At 43.5% G+C, this 24,701-nt stretch overlaps 1 protein-coding gene across 14 annotated transcripts in view; it reads left to right on the plus strand.

Moving 5' to 3' along the window:
- NDUFC1 (NADH:ubiquinone oxidoreductase subunit C1) overlaps window positions 1-24,701 on the plus strand; it is an 829,703-nt gene that overhangs the window by 467,557 nt on the left and 337,445 nt on the right. The window contains exon 1 of one of the 14 annotated variants that reach the window (XM_050790280.1): window positions 15,435-15,444. The exons of the other annotated variants lie outside the window; for them this stretch is intronic. The gene's annotated coding sequence lies outside the window, so the exon portion shown is untranslated. Of the gene's footprint in view, window positions 1-15,434; window positions 15,445-24,701 lie in introns of those variants that run through there. 14 annotated transcript variants of the gene reach the window in all.

A 24,701-nucleotide genomic window follows, 5' to 3' on the forward strand; every position in this document is an offset into this window, starting at 1 on the left:
ACTTTTGATCAGTCACAAAATCATGGGAAGAGAAAGAAATACAAGAAGAGAGAAAGAAGGGAAAGGGGTGAATCACTAACAAAGGCACCATATCCCCGATACTGTACTGTTCTGGGTGCTTTTTTCTCAACGAATTCTCACAAAATCCTGTTGTTATTAGTGATCCATATTTCTTACATAAAGAAACTGGGTCGCAAAGAGATTATTACTTAACTTGCCCAAGATTCTACAGCTAAGAGTCGCAAAGAAGTTATTACTTAACTTGCCCAAGATCGTACAGCTAATAAGATGCAGAGATAGAGTCCCCTTTTGACTCCAGTCCAGTGCTCCTTGCACTATTGCTTTCTTCCCAAGAGTCATTGTATCCACTCCTCTTACAGAAAGGAAGGCGTTAAGTTTGGGGTAGACGTGGCTGTGTATGCACAAGAACCACTGTACCTCTCCCTGAGCGCCACCAGATGGCGCAGTGGAAGGCTAAAATCCTGCTGCCTTTTATCAGTGCACTTGGCGAGACAGACAGGCGTGTGGGAGACCAGCTGCAGGGAGAATGTCAAAACAGAGTTCTATTTAGGAAAATGAAGCCTTCTGCCTGCCCCGTCTCCCACCGGGATCCTTGGATGGCTCTCGGCAGACTATAAATGAATTCGCTTCTTTCTTCCTTCCCCATCCTACTGCTAACCCACATCTCTGATTCTATTTTCTCTCTCTCTCTGACACAAGGGCACTAGTTCCACCCACATCAGAGAATAGTGTGTCCTGAAGAGAGAGAGGAGCAGCCAAGCTGGGTAGTGGGGAGAATCAAGGCCTGCAGTTCCCTGTAGCAACTGGAAGGGCATTTCCCAGACATATCCCTTCCTGCCTGCTTACCCAACACACACACACACCATAACACAGACACACACAACGCACACATATCATAACATACACACATCTCATAACACCATAAAATACACATATCATAACATACACATACACACGAACATGCACACAACACACGTGCCAATCTAAGGGCCCTGTCCTAGCCTGATGTGGCTGCCGTAATAAAGCACCACACACCATGTGGCTTAAACAGGCTTGAGGGAGACCAGCTGCAGGGAGAACGTCAAAACAGTCCTATTTAGGAAAATGAAGCCTTCTATTTTCTCAGAAATCTATTTTCTCACAGTTCTGGAAGCTATAAGTCCAAGATCAAGGTGTGGGCAGGTTTTGTTTCTTCTGATACCTCTCTCCTGGGCTTGCAGATAGATGCCTTCTCACTGTGTCCTCACAGGGTCTTTTCTTTGTGCACCCTGGTGTCTCTCTGTGTGTCTTAATCTCCTTTTCGGACACCAGTCAGACTGCATTTCAACCTCATCATCCCCCCACCCCCACCTTTTCTTTTTTTTACTTTAAAGACAGGGCATCGCTCTGTTGCCCAGGCTGTAGTGCAGTGGTGTGAACATGGCTCACTGCAGCCTCAACCTCCCAGGCTCAAGCGATCCTCTCACCTCAGCCTCCAGAGTTGCAGGGACTACAGGTGTGTGCCACCACGCCCACCTAATTTTTTAATTTTTTGTAGAGACAGGGTCTCCCTATGTTGCCCAGGCTGGCCTCAAACTCTTGGCCTTGAGCAATCAAGCAATCCTCCCTCAGCCTCCCAAAGGGCTGGGATTTCAGGCATAAGTCACCGCATCCAGCCTATCACCCGGCCTATCATGTGGTCTGTCTCCAAATACAGTCATATTCTGAGGTACTGGGAGCTAGGGCTTCAACATATGACTTTGGAAGTGGGAGGACACAACTCAGTCCATAACAGGACCAAATCACTTATTTTATTTTTTTAAAATTCTGAGTAGTGGGTACAACTTTGTGCTTAATAAAGATGTTTGACCCCTAGAGGTCACAGGAGAAGCCCTAGGTTACGACATGCTCACTAACAAATGAAGCTCATCAATTGTGTGACACTAAGGGTAAATATGGCTGAAATGATCCAAGTAATTGTATGATGAATCCTCCCAGGGGCCTCACATGGTTACCTGGATAGATCTGGTTTGGAGGTCTCTACTGATGACCAGAACATCACCAGTGTCTACTTCTTTGTGAAAAGCAGTATTTCTCTGTTCACTCTCCTTTGAATGTCCTCCAAAGCAGACCATTCCTGGAGGTCATAGAACTCCCTCATTCTCTGGGATTTTTCTAACCTGGAAGATGGTGCGGAGAAGCCTTCCTAGATCTCCCTAATATAACCTGGGTGGCTGTAGGGGTAGCAGAGTTGTCCTCAGGTTGAAAGTTTACAGCAGAGGGTCTGCTCAACCCAGAAGTATCCCAGGCCAGGCTACGTGGTGCCTTGTTTAGAAGAAAGTCATATAAAATTAAGAAACTCCAAAGAATGAGGATCACTTGAGGCCAGGAATTTGTGACCAGCCTGGCCAACGTAGACAGTCCACGTCTCTACAAAAAAATAAAATAAAATTTTTGTATCTAGCCAGATGTTGTGGCAGGCAACTGTAGCCCCAGCTACTTGGGAGGGTTGAGGCAGGAGGATCACCTGAGCCCAGAAGTTGGAGGCTGCAGTGAGCTGTGATTGCGCCACTGTACTTTGCAGGGGCAACAGAGCCAGATCCTTTCTCTAAAAGAAAAGAAATTTCAAAGAATTTGTCCCCTCCCAGAAGGAAAATTTTATATATACACTATGTGTGTGTGTGTGTATATATATATAAAAAATATATATGTGTGTGTGTATATATATAATATATGTGTGTGTATATATATAATATATATGTGTGTGTATATATATAGAGAGAGAGAGAAGGAGAGAGAGAGAGAAGGGAAATAAATAAAGCAGCTTCTGCCTGACGAGGCCAATAAGGCCTGGGGTCTGGGATCGGGGTTTCTCAAAGCTGGGCAGTGATCATGAGGTCACTTTGACACCTGTGGACCTCCACCACCTGCTGTTCCCAAAACAACTCTGCTATCCCCTCAGAGGGCAAACTAGCACTGTCTGCTGACCTTAGTAATTCTCAACCTACTCCCCATTTGACCCTCTCAAGAGGGCAGCTTGCCTTCTTTAAGACATACAATTTTTGTACTTGAATAAAGTTAAAGTTACATGAGGTTGAAATGCAGCCATAACTGAGTGCAGGCAATAGTTGTGAGTCCAGCCTCCTACAGTTAAGAGTTGCGCTGCTTTGGGGACAGGGAGAGACAAGTAGCAGAGGCCAGTTCCCTGAATGCTCTCCTTAGTGGTGGGAATTTGTCCAACCTGTTTAGAAATTCTACTCCGTGAGGGGTTTTTTTGGTTGGTCTTTGTTTTTGTTTTTTTTTTGAGATGGAGTCTTGCTATGTTGCCCAGGCTGGAGTGCAGTGGTGTGATCTCAACTCACTGAAACCTCTGCCTCCTGGGTTCAAGCAATTCTCCTGCCTCAGCCTCCCAAGTAGCTGGATTATAGGCGCCCGCCACCATGCCTGGCTAATTTTTGTATTTTTAGTTGAGTTGGGGTTTCACCATGTTGGCCAAGCTGGTCTCGAACTCCTGATCTCAGGTGATCTGCCTGCCTTGGTTTCCCAAAGTGCTGGGATTACAGGCATGAGCCACCACGCCTGGCCTGCATGAAGTTTTGATTAAACAGTTCAAAATTTATACACAGGAAGACCTCGTTTTATTGTGCTTAGCCTCATTGCACTTTGCAAATATTGTATTGGTTTGTGGCAACCCTGTGTTATGCAAGTCTGTCTGTCTCATTTATCCAACAGCGTGTGCACACTTTTGGTCTCTGTGTCAGCATTTTTCAGCAATAAAGTATTTTTAAATTAAGGTATGTACATTGTTTCTCCAATGCAATGCTATTGCACACAATAGACTACAATATAGTTACTTTTATATGTACTGGAAAACCAAAAAATTTTTGTGATTCAACCCACTCACTTTTTATGATATTTGCTTTATTGACATAATCTGGAACCAATCCCATAATATCTCGAAAGTATGCCAGTAATGAAGTACTACCTCACATCAGGCCCCATGCTAGGTGCTGGAAATACAAAGGTAATAGTCTGCTGGAGGAGACAGGGATCTAATTAAATTTATTTATTTATGTATGTATTTATTTATTTGAGACTAAGTCTTGCTCTGTTGCCCAGACTGGAGTACAATGGCGTGATCTCGGCCAGCTGCAACTCCCGCCTCCCTGATTCAAGCAATTCTCCTGCCTCAGCCTCCCGAGTAGCTGGGATTACAGGCACGTGCCACCATGCCTGGCTAATTTTTATATTTTTAATAGAGACAGGGTTTCCCCATGTTGGCTGGTCTCAGACTACTGACCTCTGGTGATCTGCCCATCTCGGGCTCCCAAAGTGCTGGGATTACAGGCGTGAGTCACTGTGCCCGGTCATCTAATTAAATTTAATACAGTAAGGCATGTGCAATAATAAAAGTTTGTGTAGGGTGCAAAACCAGCCAAAAGAGGAAAGAGTTAATTCTTCATGGGAAGGTCAGAGTGGGCTTTACAGTGGAGGTGACCCATGGACAAGGGTATTTGAAGGATGAGTAAGAGTTCACCACACAGAAAAGGGTGGAACAGAGAAAGCTCCACCCAGAAAGCACACAAGGCGTGGAACAAAAGCAGAGTGATGCGAGACAGTGTGTCTCCGGAACTGCAAGCATTTTGGTAAGGTGGAAGCAGAAAATATGTGTGAAGGAGGAATGTAGGATGAGCTGAGAGGGGTAGGAGACAGATCATCTAAAAGAGCCTCAGGTAAGCTCATGCAAGGAATGTGAACATTCTTCTGAAAGTCTTTATATGATTTGAAGCAGGTTTGTGGCCTAGTCAGGTGGAAATATGAGAACAGCCTGGGGGAGGAAGGATGATGGCTACTGCAGTCGTCCTAGTGAGATCACATAAGGCCAGTGGCAATGAGCATGAAAAGGAGAGGATGCGTTTACTAAATATCTGGGAGGGGTTTAGTGTGGGGGGGGGAGAGAGGGATTTAGATACGACTTCATACTTTTTTCTAGAGTGATTGGGATGGTGGTGCAAGAGGTGGAGAATGTTAGAAGGGAGTTGATTTGGAATGAGAAGGTGAGAAGAATTGTCTTCAGCATGCTGTGTTTGCCAATCAAGTGGAAATGTCAATAGGCCTCTGAATATATGGGTGGTCTAGAGCTTGAGGAAACATCAGGATTGGCAGAAGAGATGCAGGCATCATCAACATACAAGCATTTAAACCACCTATGATGATAAAATATCCCAGAAAGTGTGAGTGAGAAGAGAGGGCAGAGGTTGGAACTATGAGAGACAACAAAACATAATGGCTCAGCCCACAGGATGGGAGGAAATATTTGCAAATTATGTGTCTGATAAGGGAATAATATCCAGAATATGGCCAGGTGCAGTGGTGGCTCACACCTGTAACCCCAGCACTTTGGGAGGCCAAGGCAAGCGGATCACTTGAGCCCAGAAGTTCAAGACCAGCCTGGGCAACATGGTAAAATCCCATTTCTACAAAAAATACAAAACTTAGCTGAGTGTGATAGTCCATGCTTGTAGTCCCAGCTACTTGGGATGCTGAGGTAAAAGGATTGCTTGAGGCTGTGGTGAGCCGTGATAGCACCACTGCACTCCAGCTTCACCCTATCTAAAAAAATATTAAATTAAATTAAATTAAAAATCCAGATTATATCATGAACACTTACAACGCAACAATATAAAAGCGAACATCCCAATTCAAAAATGGGCAAAGGATGTAAATAGACATTTCTCCAAAGATACACAAATGGCTGTCTCGGTCTATTCGGACTCCTGCAACAAAATATCATAGACTGAGCAGTTTCTTAAGAACAACAATTTGTTTCTCAAGTTCTGGAGGCTGGGAAGTCCCAGATCAAGGACTGGCAGATTTGATGTGTGATGAGGGCTGTCTTCTGGTTCATAGAAGACTAATTGCTTCCTAAAGGCCCAACCTCTTAATGCTGTCAAATTGGCAATTAGATTTCAACATAAATATGTAGGGGGTGGGGGACACAAACAGTCAGACATGGCAACGTGAAAAGATGCTCAACATCACTAGTCATTAGGGAAATACAAATCAAAGCCACAATGAGATGCCATTTTACACTTGCTGGGATAGCTATAATATTAAAAATGGAAAATAGGTGTTGGTGAGGATATGGAGAAATTGGAACCATCATACATTGCTGATAGGAATAAACAGCAATGTTTATTTCTGTTTATTTCTGTAAATGGTGCAGCTGCTATGAAGAACAGTTTGGTTGTTCCTGAAAAAGCTAAACACAGAATTATGATATGAGTCAGTGATGCCACTCCTAGGTGGGTACACAAAGGGATTGAAAGCAGGAACTCAGATACTTGTATGCCAACATTCATAACTGCATGATTCACAAAAGCCTAGAGGTGGAAACAATCTCTGTCTCCATCAAGAGATGAGTGGTAAAACAGGCCGGGCGCAGTGGCTCACGCCTGTAATCTCAGCTCTTTGGGAGGCTGAGGCGAGTGGATCACCTGAGGTCAGGAGCTCAAGACCAGCCTGGCCAACATGACGAAACCCCATATCTACAAAAAACAAAAACAAAAATTAGCTGGGTGTTGTGGCACTCACCTGTAGTCCCAGCTACTCAGGAGGCTGAGGCACAAGAATCACTTGAACCTGGGAGGCCGAGGTTGCAGTGAGCCGAGATTGTGCCACTGCACTCCAGCCTAAGAGACAACAAGACTCCATCTCCAAAAAAAAAAAAAAAAAAGATGAATGGAAAAACAAAATGTATTATATGTATACGGTGAAATATCATTCAGCCATAAAAAGGAATGAAATTCTGACACATGCTACAACACGGATGAACTGAATTGCACATTTAAAAATGCTTAATGATAGGTTTTATGTTATATACATTTTGCCATAATTTTCAAAAATTAATAATATAATAAATATGTAATAACTTAATGCAGTATACAAAAAACAATGGAATTGTATACTTTAAATGAGTGAATTGTACGCTATGTGTCATATGTAAAGATTGAATGGAAGACCAGGCGCAGTGGCTTACACCTGTAATCCCAGCACTTTGGGAGGCCAAGGCAGGCGAGACCTCACCTGAGGTCATGAGTTCAAAACCAGCCTGGCTAACATGGTGAAACCCTAAAAATACAAAAATTAGCTGGGCATGGTGGTGCATGCCTGTAATCCCAGGTACTCAGGAGGCTGAGGCATGAGAATCACTTGAACCAAGGAGGCGGAGGTTGCAGTGAGCCGAGATGGCGCCATTGCCCTCCAGCCTGGGCAACAGAGCAAGATCCTGTCTCAAAAACAAACAAACAAAGAAACAAAAAAGATTGAATGGAGATTTCTCAAAGAACTAAAAATAGAACTACCATTCTATCCAGCAATGCCACTACTGGGTATGTGCCCAAAAGAAAAGAAATTATTATATCAAAAAGATACCTGTACCCATATGTTTATCCTATCACTGTTCATGATAGCAAAGATATGGAATCAACCTAAGTGTCCATCAACAGATGATTGGATAAAGAAAATGTGGTGTACATACACATTAGGATGCCACTCAGCCATAAAAAGAATGAAATCATGTCTTTTGCAGCCACGTGGATGGAACTGGAGGCCATTACATTAAGTGAGACAAGTCAGACACACAAAGACAAATACTGCATGTTCTCACCTGTAAGGGGGAGCTAAATAATGTGTACACACAGACATAGAGAGTGAAATGACAGACAATGGAGACTTGGATGGGTGGGGGATGGGAAGGGAGTGGAGGGTGAGAAATTACTTACTGGGTACAATGTACATTCTTTGGGTGACAGATACCCTAAGAGCTCCGACTTCACCACTACGCAATCTGTGCATAGAACAAAATTACACCTGTACCCCATACATTTATACAAAAAATTTTTAATAAGTAAAGATTGACCAGAAGAAGATTTCAATGAAGAAGACAGAGAGGGGCTGGCACAAGCAGTAGGAGAAAAACCAGGTGAGTGTGACACCAAGGAACCGAAGGAGGGGAGTTTCAAGGAGGAAATGGTCAGCAGGGTCAAATGCCACAGATGAGAACAGACAAAGCATTTACTGCGTATCACCATTGAGAAATTTACTCAACTAGGCATTCAACCCACTTTTATTGAGCACCACAATGTGTCCAGGGAACTGGGAATACAAGACAAATGAGTCGAGCAACTTACACTTTGGTGATGAAGACAGACAGCAACCTCTGTGGGCAGAGGTGCCCCCGCTCAGTGTCATGTAAGCTGGTTGCACAGGGTGCTGAGGTGGAAGAAGGAGAGGCAGCTATACCAGAGAGGAGAGCTCAAGGAGGGCAACGCAGAGCAGGTGACACAAACTGAGTTTTGAAACCTGTAGAAGACGAGGAGGACATTGGTGCTAGCAAGAATAGCACATACAAAAGCACAGGGGTATAAAATGACTCTTTGCGTTTGAGGAACAGCAGCTAATTCGCTGTGGCTGGAGCCAGGGAGTGTGATGAATGCAGTATGGGTAAGATCAGCAGGGCCCTGGGCTTGGAGGAGTTTGAGGAAGGTGGCGGGACTGTGAGCAGGGAAGCCGGTGAGAAGTTTGTTGCCATAATCCAGCGGAGAAGTAAAGCAGGCGTGAGCTAGGGTGGCAGCAATGGGAACAGAGAGGAAAGAAAGGGCATTGGAGTACATTCTAGGAAAAAAATGTACTGAGGGCTGTTCAAATATATGGGCTGAAAGATGGTAGGATTTGGTGTGGTTAAGTGGTACCGTGTGGTGCCTTTCACTAAAATGAGAAATACAGAAGAAATGAGTTTGCAAGAAAGATGATGAATTCATATGCTGAGAGACAAGGGGAGCATCTCCCCAAAAACAACTATCAGCAAGAATCCCAGCCCTGAGCCACGTGTGGCTAAGCTAAGTATTTCAGATTGTAAGAGAAAACCAAGTTCCCATCCTCCTGTATTCCCAGCATGCCTCAAATCCCTGTTTGCCATAGTTACTGTCCTCTCTCCCTGCACCTAGGACCTCATCAGGAGTACCCTATGACCACTTGACTATGGAAGACAAAATTCAGGTCTGATTTACACAGGGTTCTGCCAGATCGGCTGGGCACTATCTGAAATATGAATGGCTACTTAAGTCTGAAGTAGTGGCACTTGCAATACCACGGCAATGAATGAGGCATTCAATAAGTCCACAGGTCATGGTTTAGGCAGACACGCTGCAGACCTGGAAGGCAAATGAGTATCCAGAATAAGTGTCTATTGCAGTGAGAACAAAGTGCTGCCACTTTCATTAGGAAAGTGATCTTTTGTAATCAGTCACCTGCTACCAGGTGACTGGCCGTGTTTCCCATTATCTGAAAGAGCTGGCCTGATAGAATGGTGAGATGGTTTCACCTAACATGAAATCTACTCACTTTAAGTGTACAGTATTGTTAACTATATGCACACTGTTGTGCAGGGGGATGGCCTTTTGGTGGGCCACTTATGGTACCAGCTCAGTGGCAACCCCTTGTGGAACTGGGGAAATGTCCTCTAGGTTGCATGATATTCTAAATCAGCAACTGTGTGGTTCTTTTTCTCCTATAATTAGGATTCACAGGCTTGAATCGTTTCGCTGTTACACCTAATGATCCTCTAGGGAACATTTTGCTTCCCATCCATGCCACTTTAGGCTCGGTTAGCCAAGATATGTTGGTTCCCAAGGAAGGACTGCTTCTATCAGGGACTCAGCAATGGTTCCATTAAACTGGCCGCTTTGTGTTCCTCATGCCAATGCATCAATAGAAAAAGAAGGGGGTTCTTGACTGGTTAAGATATTGGCCCTGATTATCAAGGGGATTGGGATTGCAACCACACATTGGGAGTATGAGCGGTATGTCTGGAATGCAGGAGCTTCCCTGGAGAGCGTCAGTACTCATGCCCTGGATTAAAATCAACAGAAAACTGCATTATCAGGACTGCTAATGGCCTGACCTTTCAGCAATCATGCCTTAGGTCATCCACCAGGGAAGGGATCATGTCCAGCCAAATTTGCTAAGTGCAAAGGAACTATGGAATAAATAATGGGAGAATGTAGTTATAAATACCAGCTATGAGCCGGGTGCAGTGGCTTATGCCTATAATCCCAGCACTTTGAGAGGCCGGGACAGGCAGATCACTTGAGCCCAGGAGTTCGAGACCAGTCTGTGCAACATGATGAAATCTCATGTCTACCAAAAAAACAAAAAAATACAAAAAATAATGCACACGTATCCCAGCTATTCAGGAGGCTGAGGTGAGAGGATGGCTTGAGCCCAGGTGGCAGACGTTGCAGTGAGCCATGATTGCACCACTGCACTCCAGCCTGTGCAACAAGGTGAGACCCTGTCTCAATAATAATAACAATAATAATAAATAAATACCAGGTATAACCATGTGACCGCTTTCAGAGTAAAACTGTAATAGTTATGAGTATTTCTTTCTTATTTTGATAATAAATATACATATAAACTATTTTTTCTTTCCCTTTCTTTCATCCCCCTGCATCTAAATGCATCTTTACAGCTCATGGAGACAATGTGACTCTGTTAGAAGACAGATAATCATAGCCCAAAGAGGGATAAAGGGACTTTGGATGCTCTTTTGGAGAAAGAGTTAGTATGGGTTTGGTTATATAATGGACAGTTGCATTATGATAGATGAAAGGGCTCTTTATTTAGAAGCAAATCTAAGTATCATTTAAAAATGTGTACAGATTCCATGCTGGTATGAACTCTGGTCGTTTGTAGCATGTTAACTTAGCTAAGCTGGAACTGGGTTCTCCATGTTCTACTCCCTTCCTGAGTAGCTCTGGATTAGTCTGGGCCACAAAAGAAACATTATGTGTAAGATTTGGAGGGCAGAAGTGCAGCAGCAATGATTGACTTTTGATACTTGGAAGGTCAGTGCAAAACACAAGATGCTGTTGCAGCTTGGGCACATCATCCCTTGTGTGCTAGTCAGCTTGTTGGCAGCAGGCAGCAGGCAGCTGCAGCTCCACGGCTGCGGCTGACCTCCTGCCTCAACTGCTTTGACGCTGGGCAGGTTCATATTGCATTCCATGATAAAGGGCACCAGATTCCACTGGAGATCACTCGCATCATCAATGTAGGAGGTGGGAGGGGTTGAGAGACCGATAGGAGTTTCAGTCCGTCCTCATGGAGTCTGGTGTATCCACGGAGGTTCATGTGTCCTTCGTTCCCCCTCTCACACCTGTCTTCCTTTCCCAACTGCCCAATTGCCTGCCCTATAGCCTTCAGCCAGCAACTGAAGCAACAGCTACAGGCAGACTGGATAATCAGTCCCACAATTGCACAAGGTCAAGCTCCTATAATAAATCTCTTTATGTAAATATATGTGTGTGCACGGGCGTCCTTATGTGTGTGTAAATATGTGCACGTGTGTGTGTGTGTTTCTGTTTCTCACACTGAACTCTGAACACAGAGGGGAAGGGTGAGAATGGATGCCAAGTAACAAAAGGGAAAGACTGTTCCAGTGGTTGGCCTCTTTTTTCTTATATCTTTTTCTTATTCTTGCCCCGCTCTGCTCCATATTGTTGGGGCCTAACCCACATGGGCTGAGTTTCCCAGGCTCCTTGTTCAGCTGGCTTTCAGCTTGGTTTATACACCAGGAAACCGTATTAGGAGCTAGGAGGGTAGTGGGGAGAAAAACTCAAGGAGTTTCTCCCTCGCATTCTGTCTTGGACAACATCTCTGGCTCTATCTGCGACTCTTGCCTGTCTCCAGCTCTTCCCAACATACTCACCATGCTTTCACCTGTCAGACAGTGACTTTGGTCCCGGGCTGGTGATGTGGTCTCCTCCTTTGTGTCTCCAACTTAATGGTGGTAGCAGCTTCATGCTGTTGCGTCTTTGGGTTATCTTACCAGCACTTGTTTGACTTCTCAGTCCATCCGTCGCCTACATAACCAGTTCCCTGCATTACATTCCCACTGTTTGAAACACTTAGAGTAGTTTCTTTTTGCCTGGCTGGACCCAGGCTGACACAGCCCACTTGAAATTTGCATTCATAAATTTAAAGTGAGACCCATCAAGATGGCATGTGACTTTTCCCAGTGGCATTCAGTTCTTCTTCAGGGGCAGACATGGAGTAGGCAGAGTTGGATGAACTAGGGCTAGAGTTTGGCTAGGAAAATTTGAAGGAATGGGGAAGTTGAAGGTGAAGGATGGCTTTTGGCCAAGTTAGGAGAGAAGTGAGGTTATGAAAGCTGAATGGCAGTGTGAAGATGAGACCATCAGAGGCTTAAAAATCCACGTGTGGGCGATCATTGTTAGAGCAAGGGTGCTGCAGCTAGTGAGCAGAGAAAATCCATAAGGGTAATCAAGGATTTTAGGATGCTCGAAAGCAAAATTTTGGAAGAATGCAACAATTAGTGATGATAAGATATATAGTATGACCGTGGGAATGAGTGGCTAGAAGGGTTGGAGGCTAGGCTCAGGGAAATGAGATGAAGAAACTGAAAAGCCAAAGTGTTGAATGGATTATTTATGGAGATATTGAGCCAGTGAAACTCTAAGATTTCTGAAAGACTTGGGTCTCTCATCTCTCACTTAAACCCTAGAGAATAGGGGCCCAGCTTGTTCTCTTCTCTATCTGCTCTTCTTTCTCAACCATTACCCTCCATACACGGCCATGGCTGTTTGTGTATTCCACAAGCTCCGGTGGCACAAAGCTGTTGTATATAATAGACATTTACCAAATGTTTGCAGGTAAAAGAGGAGACCACAGCAGAGCATGAAGCTAGAAATGATTTAAAACTAAACATTACACATAATGTCCTGGAGTCCTTGACAGGAATTTCTCAAGGACAATTTTCCCCCTTAAATCTTCACCTCTGCCAGTTTTGTTCAGGTCACCTCCCTCTGTTGAGACTCTTCACTTTTCCTCCTGTCCAGGGTATCTGAAACCGCCCTCATAGGGTTAACGAGAATGACAAGCCAGGCTTTAGGCAGAACTGTAGTTAGGCGTTGACCAGGGTGCGCAGGTGCACGTGCACTTTGACACACTTCCCTGCAGCTGCTAACTAACCAGGAGTCACAGAGCAGGCTGACCACCAGTTCTTCTATTGTTCCTATCAATGGAATCTGTGACACTTGACGTTTTAACCCAAGAACAGCTTAAGGTGTTTTTCAGAACCTGAATTCCTGCAGAATGACTGCCACCAATCAGTTTAAAGACTCCCACCAAGAAACTCACTCAGCACAGGAATGCGATTTCTTCATCTCCCTGTCCCATGACTTCGCTTTTCACTTCTGGACCAATCAACAACCCCACACTTTAGCCCTTCGCCCATACAGAGCCCTTAACAACCTCATCCCCAAACCTCTCAGGGAGGTAGATCTGAGGTTTCCTCTTGTCTCCTAATTTGGCTGCCCTACCATTATTAAACCCTTTCTCTGCTACAACTCCTGCTGTTTTGGTGTATTTTTCTATTACCGCACAATGGGAAATCAAATCCAGTGTTCCTGTAACATAGATGATCCTCTAGCCCTCTCTTGCAAGCCTATAGGGAAATACTCTTAAATTCACGTACAGCGAATCTACATGCAGCATGCAGTCCTCTTTTCACAATCCCTGTCCCTGTGGGGTCTCGCTTTTATTTCTAAAAGTCTTTTCAAGGTATTTCCCAAAGAAAAGAGTCATCAGTCTTTATGATGAATTCTACTCCTTCTCAGAAACGCATAATTGCAACAATCATAGAATTATTTTGATAAAGAACTTCATAATGTTGCTTTTACTCAGACAAAATGACATCACGTAGGTGACAGTGTCTGAAATCTGAAAGGTACTTTTGTAATTCAAGTATAAAAGGAGAGAAATATTACATACAATCCCACAACCTAGTCTAGTTAGAAGATGATCCAAAAACTGAAGATCCATTGGTCTGCAAGTCCTCAGGCATGCAAACTTGAAGAAACTGGGCTGTGGCTAAATGCAATGCTCAGTTGAATGCACGCTTAAATAAATGAATGAAGTGTGCATAGGGTGTAACACAAGGAGATACTTAAGCAGGCAGGTTTTAGCCATTCCAATGAAAAATGTTTCAGAATCATCGTGGAAGCCAGGCTAGGTTGGAGAATGAATGGGAGTGAGAAAATGGAGCAATCAGCATGGCTTTTGTTTTCCTAGAAGTTGAGTGTGAAAAGGAGAAAGACAGCATAGTAACCACTTAGTTTCAGCCATACCACTCCATGCCATGATCCACACTCTCCTCTGAAGTCTGGTTTTTTCACATTCATCCTGTCTCCTAGAGAAGACCCTAATAAAGGGTCTTTTCCAGCATCCAGCTCTCCATTCCCCAAGTGTGTTGGGCCATGTCAGACCATTTCCTGAGTTAAGCTTAGTGTAGCTGGGGAGACAAGTAAAAGGGACAGGCCTGCAAACATGGAAAGAAAGGCGGGGAGGTATGCTATGGACTAGACTGTATCCTCCCCAAAAACCCTATGTTGAAGCCCTAATCCCCATTGTGACTGTGTTTGGAATTAGGGCCTCTTAGGAAGTGATTTCCTTAAAGAAACTTCAAGGATCACTTGAGATTAAATAAGGCCAGAAGAGGAGGGCCCTCCTCCAATAGGACTGGTGTCCTTATAAGAAGAGGAAGAGACACCAAAAGGAAAGGCTATGTGAGGACATGGCAAGAAGGCAGCCATCTCAAGTCAGGAAGAGAGGCCTGCTGGCACCTTGACCCTGGATTTCCAGCCTCCAGAACTGTGAGAAAATAAAATTCTGCTATTTAAGCCACCCAGTCTGTGGTATTTTGTTATGGCAACCTGAGTAGACTAACATAGGATGGTTAAGAAAAACAAACACACAAACAAACCTACAGTCATCCTTGGTTATATACAGGGTATTGGTTCCAGGACCCCCACAGATATTAAAATCTGAGCATACACAAGTCCATACTCAAGTCCTGCAGAACCCATGTGAAAAGCTGGTCCTCAGGTTTTGCATCCTGGGAATGCTGAATTATCTATTCACTTTGGTTGAAAAAAAAATCCAAGTGTAAGTGGACCCTTGAAGTTCAAACCTGTGTTGAACTGTACAGTTCAAGGGTCAACTGTAATAATAAATGAGGGAACTTGTACTTTGTAGTTTTCTTTACAATTTTGGGTAAGTCTGGCTCTAATGGCATAGGTTGAGAGGGAAAGCAAGAAGAGGAGTATGTGACACATGTCAGTCTGTCACAGCACAGGACACTGGATCCCACCGGCCACACCCTCCCACCCCATCCCTATTCGCTGTCCTCCACTTGGCTGGTGGTCAGCCTGAGGCAACTACTCTGCCTCAAACAAGGACAGCTGTTGGAGTCAGGAGCTCTCTGCCTTAACTTTGGGTCACTTCATAGTCCTCTCAAAGGTTGCTTAGTTTTAAAATATCCCTGCTTAGATAGCTAAGGTTCCGTGGTGGGACTTGGGGATTTTTTTTTTCCTTCTGATTTATGCTAGGATCAAAAAAAGCTTTAGAGTCTTTCCTGTTGTTATCGACCCAGTGAGATGGGCTCTGCAGCCAGAGGCCTCGCTGTGATCCGCCAAACGCCAGGGATTAGGGAAGATTCCACAAGAGATTTGAACAGCACCCAGCGAGTACACCTTGCATCTGTCTTTGAAAGTATATTATGGACCCAAAGTGGTGTATCACTCACAAATTCTTCCCCCTCCTTTTCTTTCTAACCTTAGGGGAGCAAGGCATTAATTAAACAGTTGAGCAGCTCAAAGGCTTCTTTTCAGCAGCAATGGCTCACGTGGCTGCTTCTCATATGGACAGGTTGCTGCTGCCAAGCGGGGGTAAGGGCGGGCAGCACTTACAGGGAGTGCTTGTTTAAACAAGGCCAATTTCCAACCTACTTTGCAATGCAAATGCTTTCAAGAGCATCCCGATTGCTCCTCAGAATTAGCTGGAATAAAGACACTTAGGAGGGATGTAGCTTGGTTTGTTTCCAACCTTTTCTTCTTATGGCTAAAACCACTTTCTTCAGATTATTCTTTGGCTTTGATGGTTCAGAGTTTATATAAGGAAAATCATTTTATTCTACAAGGCGAACAGTTTAAAATGGGAATAATTTAATGTTGTTTTTGTTTTGTTTTGATTTTAAAAATAGTGTCTTTTAAATGGGCCTTTTAAAACTGTATGCCCTCAAAATGTTCTTTTTGTGTGGCCAATTTCAGGCTTCTTGGGCTCTTGGTCATCTTGAAGCCATCCTGCTTGTAGGAGCCGGTGGGAGGCCAAAGTAGTCTTAGCATTTCTGTGTCTGGCCAGGTGCCTGCCAAGCCCAGTAAGCCCTCATTAAATAACCCCTTTGGTGAATTATTTATGGTGCAATTGAATTAATTTTTTATCTTTAATTCACACCCTAAGATGTTGGTTTGGCCATTTTGTAAATATTTGTCACAAATGGATATTTGTCCTGTATTCATTTGTTAGAAGTTCAACCAAAAAGTGTTACCATGTACTAGATTATGTTCTCTGGTTAATTTTAAGTTATTACTAAGTTAATACCCTTACATATTACTAAGGTTGTCAACTTTATGATAGTTCCTTCAGCAGTGATTCTCAAACTCCTAAGTACAGTGAAAGAGGCACAGTTTTTTGTGTCAAGCTTAGTAATATTTTTAGGTGTACTCCTCAAAAAAAAAAAAAAAAAAGGCAGGCCGGGCGCGGTGGCTCATGCCTGTAATCCCAGTACCTTGGGAGGCCGAGGCAGGTGGATCACGAGGTCAGGAGATCCAGACCATCCTGGCTAACATGGTGAAACCCCATTTCTACTAAAAATACAAAAAAATTAGCCGGGCCTGGTGGCGGGCGCCTGTAGTCCCAGCTACTCAGGAGGCTGAGGCAGGAGAACGGCGTGAACCCGGGAGGCGGAGCTTGCAGTGAGCGGAGATCCGGCCACTGCACTCCAGCCTGGGTGACAGAGCAAGACTCCATCTCAAAAAAAAAAATAAATAAATAAAAAGCATTCTGGGGTATTTCATTAATTCTTTCACTCGTATGTTGACACAAGCATTTTTGAAAACGTTTGTGGAAGTTTTTTTATTGAGACAGAATTGTACATAGTTATGGGGTACATGTCATATTTTGATACATACATACAATGTGTGATCATTACATCAGGGTAACTGGGATATTCATCACCTCAAACACTTAGCATTTCTTTGTATAGAGAACATTCCAAATTCTCTTTTCTCGTTATTTTGAAGTATATAATAAATTATTGGTAACCCTAGTCACCCTACTTTGCTATCAAACGGTGGAGCTTACTCTTTTTTTTTTTTTTTTTTGAGACAGAGTCTCACTCTGTCACCCAGGCTGGAGTGCAGTGGCACGATCTCGGCTCACTGCAACCTCCACCTCCCAGGTTCCAGCCATTCTCCTGTCTCAGCCTCCAGAGTAGCTGGGATTACAGGTGTGCACCACCACGCCCAGCTAAATTTTTGAATTTTTAGTAGAGACGGGGTTTCACCATGTTGGCCAGGCTGGTCTCGAACTTGTGACCTCAGGTGATCTGCCCGCCTCAGCCTCCCAAAGTGCTGGGATTACAGGCGTGAGCCATGGCGCCCAGCCAACTAGAACTTATCCTATCTAACCATATTTTGGGACCTTTGTTTTTTAATAGAGACAGAGTCTCACTGCATTGCCCAGGCTGGTCTCGAACTCCTGAGCTTAAGCACTCCTCCAGCCTCAGCCTCCCAAAGTGATAAGATTACAGGCATGAGCCACTGCGCCTGGCCTAACTGTACCCATTAACCAAGCTACCAAACTCTCTTCATTCCCCTCTCTGTACCCTTCTCAGACTCTAGTAATTGTAATTCTTCTCTCTACCTCCTTAAGATCAACTTTTTAAGCTCCCATATGTCAGTAAGAACATGCAATATTTATTTTTCTGTGCCTGGCTTATTTTACTTATAATGTGCTCCAAGCTCATCCATAGTGCTGCAAATGGCAGGATCTCATTCTTTTTATGGCTGAATAATATTCCATTGTGTATCTACATCATGTTTTCTTTATCCATTTATCCATTATGTACACTTAGGTTGATTTCATGTCCTGCCTATTGTGAATAGTGGTGCAATAAACGGGAGTGCAGCTATCTCTTCAATATACTGATTTCCTTTCTTTTGGGTATATACTCAATAGTGGAATTGCTGGATCATCTGGCAGTTCTATTTTCAGTGTTTTAAGGAATCTCCATACTGTTCTCCATAGTGGTTGTACTAATTCACATTCTCACCAAGAGTGTACAAGGAGTGTTCCCCTTTCTCCACATCCTCACCAGCTCTGTTATATTTTGTCTTTTTGACAATAGCCGCTTTAACTGGAGTGAGTAATATCTCATTTTGTTTTTGATATGCATTTCCTTGAAGATCAGTGATGTTGACCATTTTTTCATATACCACACAAGCATTCATTGAGTAGACTCAGCTCTCCCATGAGAAACCTTTAATCTAGGGAAACACATAAGCAAATGATTACAAAATAAAGTGATAATGATGGCCATTTTCATAGCTTTTTTATTTATTAAATATCACCATTTGGTTGACTCAGTAGCATCTCATATACCTGATGGGCTGCAGCAGATATTGGCACTCAGACAAGCCAATCTTAGGCATCAGAGCCCCAAAAGTGGAGGGCACGTGATCCAAAAGATCACTAAGCAAATGCCTGTTTGTCCTTTGGAGTACTCAACCCTGATCAGTGCTGAATACTCAGTCACCAACTATGTGGAAGAGGCACAACCATGGCAGACAACAGGTCTGGAAAGAGCAGCACTTCTGGCAGGAAGTCTTACATCAAATGCAATGGTGGCCATGCCCCCAACAAACAGCTCTGCAGTTGGAAGAACGAAGCCTTCAAGTAAGACCAAGGTCCTACTCTTTGAGGGCAATTCACCTTGGCCAAATCCCTCAGGAGCAGGGCCCTGTGGGGGTTGCAACTGTTCATGCAACACAACAGATTGGGCTTAAGCTGGCCAGGCCAGTGATGGGCTTGTTATCTTAACTGTAGTTGCCTGTGTCTCAAGAAAATGTTATCAGCTTTTCGGAAGAAACTTTCAAGAGACTCAAGTCAAATCCAAGCTGCCCTCCTTGTCTGTATATCCTGCTCTGTTTTCCCATTTGGGAAATGAAACCAGCAGCAGCTGAGATGGAGAAGGTTCTACACTCACTGGTTTCTCCACTCCTGCCACTCCTTCCTTTCCCCTCCTCTCTGTCACCCTGAAGAAATCTCCTTCTGGAATAAGGTGTCATTTATCCTCGTCACCTCCAGTATAGTTCTGTCAGATGCGGTGAGGTGCTGGATTAAGATTACAAGCAGGGGGAGGATTCTTGCAAAGAGAGAACAACATTCTGTTGACTAAGACAAGGGTCCCCTTGTCCCCCTGACCAAGAGGGCCTTCATGTTCCCTCAGCTTAACTGAACTTTAGGCAGGGTTCTTCCTAACCTCCCTTTTTTCTTAGAGCATTGTACATTTTTTCTCTGCCCCTTTGAGATGTATGTCAATCTTTTCAAAAGCCTCCTGCCAGTTTTACAATACAGGAATGTCTTTCTCAAGGACCTGGGAGCCCTCCCTTTGAAATTTAATTATCAAAGGAGATGGCACCCCTGTCTCCCAGTCTTTGTGGAGGGTTTTTGTGGGAGTCTAACTTGAGCGCGACACTTTCCTCCAAGTCATAAAACCATCCCCTGTCAAAAGATAGAAGTTTATTAGCAAACACGAACAGCCTACGACCTCTCCACAACATCCTCTGGTATGTTGCACTAGCCTTTAAAAGCCTGTAAAAACTTTGCACCCTCTGCATCAGCAGCGCTGAGTTCACACTGAGTGCTAGTCCCTCTCCCCTGTTGCAATAACTTCAGATAAACTTCCTTGCCTGTTTAACTTTTCCAGGCAAGTAATTTTTTTTCTAATACTAATGAGAAAATTTTTGCTTTGATGCCCCCTCCTCACACCTCCAAAATCTGTCTCATTTCTTTGTAGCATTGGTCCTCAAACTTCAAAAAGCATGTCTTTTAATAACCTGGAACACTAGTTAAAACACATTTCTGAGGCTAGACACAGTGGCTCACACCTGTAATCCCAGCACTTTGGGAGGCCGAGGCAGGCGGATCACTTGAGGTCAGGAGTTTGAAACCAGTCTGGCCAACATGGTGAGACCCTGTCTCAATTAAAAATACAAAAATTAGCCGGGCATGGTGGCACACACCTGTAATCCCAGCTACTCAGGAGGCTAAGCAGAAGAATCACTTGAATCCAGGAGGCAGAGGTTGCAGTGAGCCAAGATCGCACCACTGCACTCCAGCCTGGGCCACAGAGCAAGACTCCATCTCAACAAACAAACAAACAAACAAACAAACAAACAAACACGTTTCTGAAGCAGGAGGCCTGGGATGGGGCTTGAGAATGACATTTTCAACAAGTTTCCAGATGAATTGTGGCCGGTCTGGAAACCACACCTTTAGAACGACGTTAGCTTGTTTTTTGTGCAGACAATCTTAACTCCCTGAATTCCCTGTAGTTAATGGAGACTCTAGTACACCATCCTGCAGTGGGGCCATTTCCATAGCTGATGAAGAAGCTTTCTTTCCCACCATCTTCTTCCTCTCTTTTTCATACTTTTTCCTCTTTTGCTCTCTGGCTATACACCTTCCTTTGCTTTGCTTTCCTCCCCTTCCACCTCTAACTCACAGCAATTCTCTTCCCTCTTGCAACCAGCCTGTTCCAAAAAAAAAAAAAAAGGCCCCTGTTATTCCTTAGGGTAGCACTTGTTTTTGTTTTTTAACATCCACATCCTTCTTGGAGCCCCTTTGCACTCTATCTCTGGGGAAGGCGGAGGGGGCTTCCCTCATCCTCCTTGGTTACCTAGCAACTTGTCTTCTTCCTGACAAGTCACCACCCTGCCAGGATGCCAGCTGATGCACACACAACAAAGGGAAAGTGAGCGGACATCACCACTCCAGTCTGCTCATAGAGGACCCTCTGCTCGTTATCACTCCAATGAGTGGCTTGCTACGGGCAGGTCCCCCAGATGCCTCTCCCTCCGTGAGCTGGCCACACTGCTTCTCCAGGGATCTCAGAGCGATGGCAGCTTGTCAAGTTCATGAGTCGCTGGGTATGTACTGGGAATTTCAAATTTAATCCCTAATTACATCCAGCTCATCACCTTTGTAATAGGAGCCATAATCATCTTTTCATTGTCATCTTTGAGTCACTGGGGCTGTGTGGAAAACTATATCCATATTCATGCATGTGTTTTCTATTTTGCTACTACATCCTCTTCCTTAGACTTCAAAATGAAGGGGGATTTTCTTTTCTTCTACAAAAGCCTTTATGAAAGAAGGTATTTGCTTAACACTTTCAAGCTTCCCCATTGACATCCTTTGTTTTTTCTCTATACATTCATGGATTAACTACTTTGGGCCCAGCCTTGGTAACCAACTTTAATTTGTCACGGAAAATGTAGATGTTTTTAGGTAGGGCTTATATAGTGAAAAAGTATGGACACAAACTCCCTTCCTGGACCAAATGAGGAAGGAAGATTTCTCAACTTCACTTTCTATAATCCTAAAAGAAACAGTAGAATAGGAAAGGAGGAAAGGAGAGAGAGATAGAAAGAGAGAAAAATTAACTCCAAAGAAAAAGGCATTCATAGCAATAATACTTATAACAGAGAACAATGGAAAACTACCCAGATGCTTGGCCGGGCACAGTAGCTCACACCTGTAATCCCAGCACTTTGGGAGGCTGAGGTGGGTGGATCACGAGGTCAGGGTTCAAGACCAGCCTGGCCAACGTGGTGAAATCCTGTCTCTACTAAAAATACAAAAATCAGCCAGGCGTGGTGGTGCGTGCCTATAATCCCAGTTACTCAGGAGGCTGAGGCAGGAGAATTGATTGAACCCAGGAGGCGGAGGTTGCAGTGAGCTGAGATTGCACCATTGTACTCCAGCCTGGGCAACATAGCAAGACTCTGTCACCCCCCGCCAAAAAAAGAAAGAAAATTACCCAGATGCCCAATAGGTAAATGGACAATCAGTATAGCAATGCAACAGAAGATAATTAGATCAATTTTATAAATGGCAGCCTATGTAAATGGACATAAAAATAATAGAGATAAGTATTTTAATATATATTTAAATATACACAAGCATGCAATATATAAATGTAACTGACATATATTTATAATATAATAATTCACAGGAAAGGAATCCAAGAGAGATTAAACACACTGGTTAGATTCATGCAAAAATACATTAGACTGTTCAGAAGAATTAAGAACAATATGTGAAAAGATACGAATAGTATAGAACTGTGCTGTCCAATATGGTAGCCACTAGCCACATGTGGTTAACTGAGTGCTTGAAATGTGGTTAGTCTGAATTGAGATTTAAGTGTAAAACTGGATTTCAAAGATGTACTATTAAAATACATATATATAAAATATTTCATTATTAATTTTTATCTTGACTACATGTCGAAATGATCTTTTAAATATATTGGATTAAATAAAATATATTACTAGAGTTAATTCCACTTGTTTCTTTCTACTTTTTAATGTGGTTACCAGAAAATTTTAAATTACATATGGTGACTTGCTTTGTGGCTTGCATTGTATTTCTATTGAACGGTGCTGGTTTAGAGTTTAATGTTTACTAGATCCTTTGTTCTACAAAATTACCACAAAACTTCGTGCTTCGTTTGTATTGATGATGTATATGAGTTGTGGAATGTGGAGTGATTTGGAAGCAATATTTTTGCACAGACCAATTCTAGGGTTGGTTTTTGCATACTATAATAACTCTAGACAAATAATGGAAATTGTGACTTCCCCAGGAAGATGGGGACTAGGGGGGAGTGAAGTATGGAGGAAGGGAAAGGAGGCTTGGAAAGGAAAGGAAGAAGGCCACATACTTGAGAGGTGATAGGATCACTGAAAAAAACTAAATGTGTGGCTTGGCAAGAAGAGGAGGTGGCCTCCTTCTAAGATGCCTCTTGTCACTCTGAAGAAGACTTCCTTCCCAAACCAACTCTTTCCCATTGGGCAGTCAGCTTGGTCTCTTGAAGTTGAGGAAGGCCTTGCTATTAATTGTCCTAGGAGAAAGAGCATATCCACTGAGATGTGAGTCAATGATCTGTTTTGGGGTGGGATTTATTATTTTCACTATTTGTGTGTTTGATTTTGTTGTTAGAGTTCCTTCCTTAGGACTGTTTGTTGCCCATGGCTTTTAATGAGGTGGATGGGGGTGGTAGCGTGCTGAACAGAGCAGTACTGATGCTGACGACAACACCACAGGAAACAGCAAACAGGACATGCAGAGCAGAAGACAAACTCATCTTCCCAGCCAACCTTTAGCTGAGGACTAGTCAGGGTGTGTGACTATTATGTTCTAGTAGCTAGGAGAGTCCCAGCAGGTGCTCTTAGAGGCCATTTTGGAGAGGATGAAATAGATAAACTAGGCACATTATTCATCTCAGAGACTCTCTGGACCTGAGAGAGAACAGTAACTGTATTCAGGCCTAATTCCACAGGTGGCTGCCTTGGCAGCCACTCTCTTTACCATGGAAAAATGACCCCCAGGTGGAAACCTGTTGAACCTCTTTGTTTCCAAACAGAAAAAAAAAAAAGCACAATATAAAATAAAATATTTCTTCTTAAGAAAAAAAAATTGTTATTCAACTACTATGTCCCATTTTCCCAATAAACAGTAATCGAACTGCTAGTGGGCGCCATTCATCCATTTAACAAATACTGAGCCCCTAGTATGTAGAATATAGTGTAAATGAGACCCTAGACTCTGAAAGGTCCAGAATTCAAATTTTGACTCTACTATTTCCTATCTGGGTGACCACGGAAAATTACTTAATCTCTCTGAGCCTTTCTTCATCTGTAAAGAGGGGAAATAATTAATACAGCATTGTTATGAGATTTAAATGAGTTAATACATAAAACAAATACTTTAAAGTACATAATAGGCCAAGTGTGGTGGCTCACGCCTGTAATCCCAGCACTTTGGGAGGCTGAGGCGGGCAGATCACTTGAGGTCAGGAGTTTGAGACCAGCCTGGCCAACATGGTGAAACCCCACCTCTACTAAAAATACAAAAATTAGCGAGATATGGTGGTGCATGCTTGTAATCCCAGTTGTTCGGGAGGCTGAGGCACAAGAATCGCTTGAACCCAGGAAGCAGAGGTTGCAGTGAGCCAAGATCATGCCCAGCCTGGGCAACAGAGTGAGACTGTCTCAAAAACAAAACAAAACATGTTAAATGCTTACAATGTGGAAAATACTGGCATAGAGTAGGTGCCGTAAAAGTATTTGTGGTTATATGCTAGCTAGTGTCTGATAAGGATACAAAGACGAGCACAGCGCAAACTTTGCCCTCAAGGAGACTCCACCTGGTGGCCTTTCACACATACTACTTCACTGAACCTTCACAGCCAGACTGTGAGTTAACATTGTTAATCTGAGGTTCAGACAGATTTTTTTTTCTTTTTTTGAGGCAGAGTTTCGCTCTTGTTGCCCAGGATGGAGTGCAATGGCGCGATCTTGGCTCACTGCAATCTCCGCCTCTCTAGTTCAAGCTATTCTCCTGCCTCAACCTCCCAAGTGGCTGGGATTACAGCCGTGCGCCACCACACCCAACTAAATTATTATTATTATTATTATCATCGTCATTAT

Source organism: Macaca thibetana, chromosome 5 (assembly GCF_024542745.1).
Source record: "Macaca thibetana thibetana isolate TM-01 chromosome 5, ASM2454274v1, whole genome shotgun sequence".
NCBI classification, from domain to species: Eukaryota; Metazoa; Chordata; class Mammalia; order Primates; family Cercopithecidae; genus Macaca; species Macaca thibetana.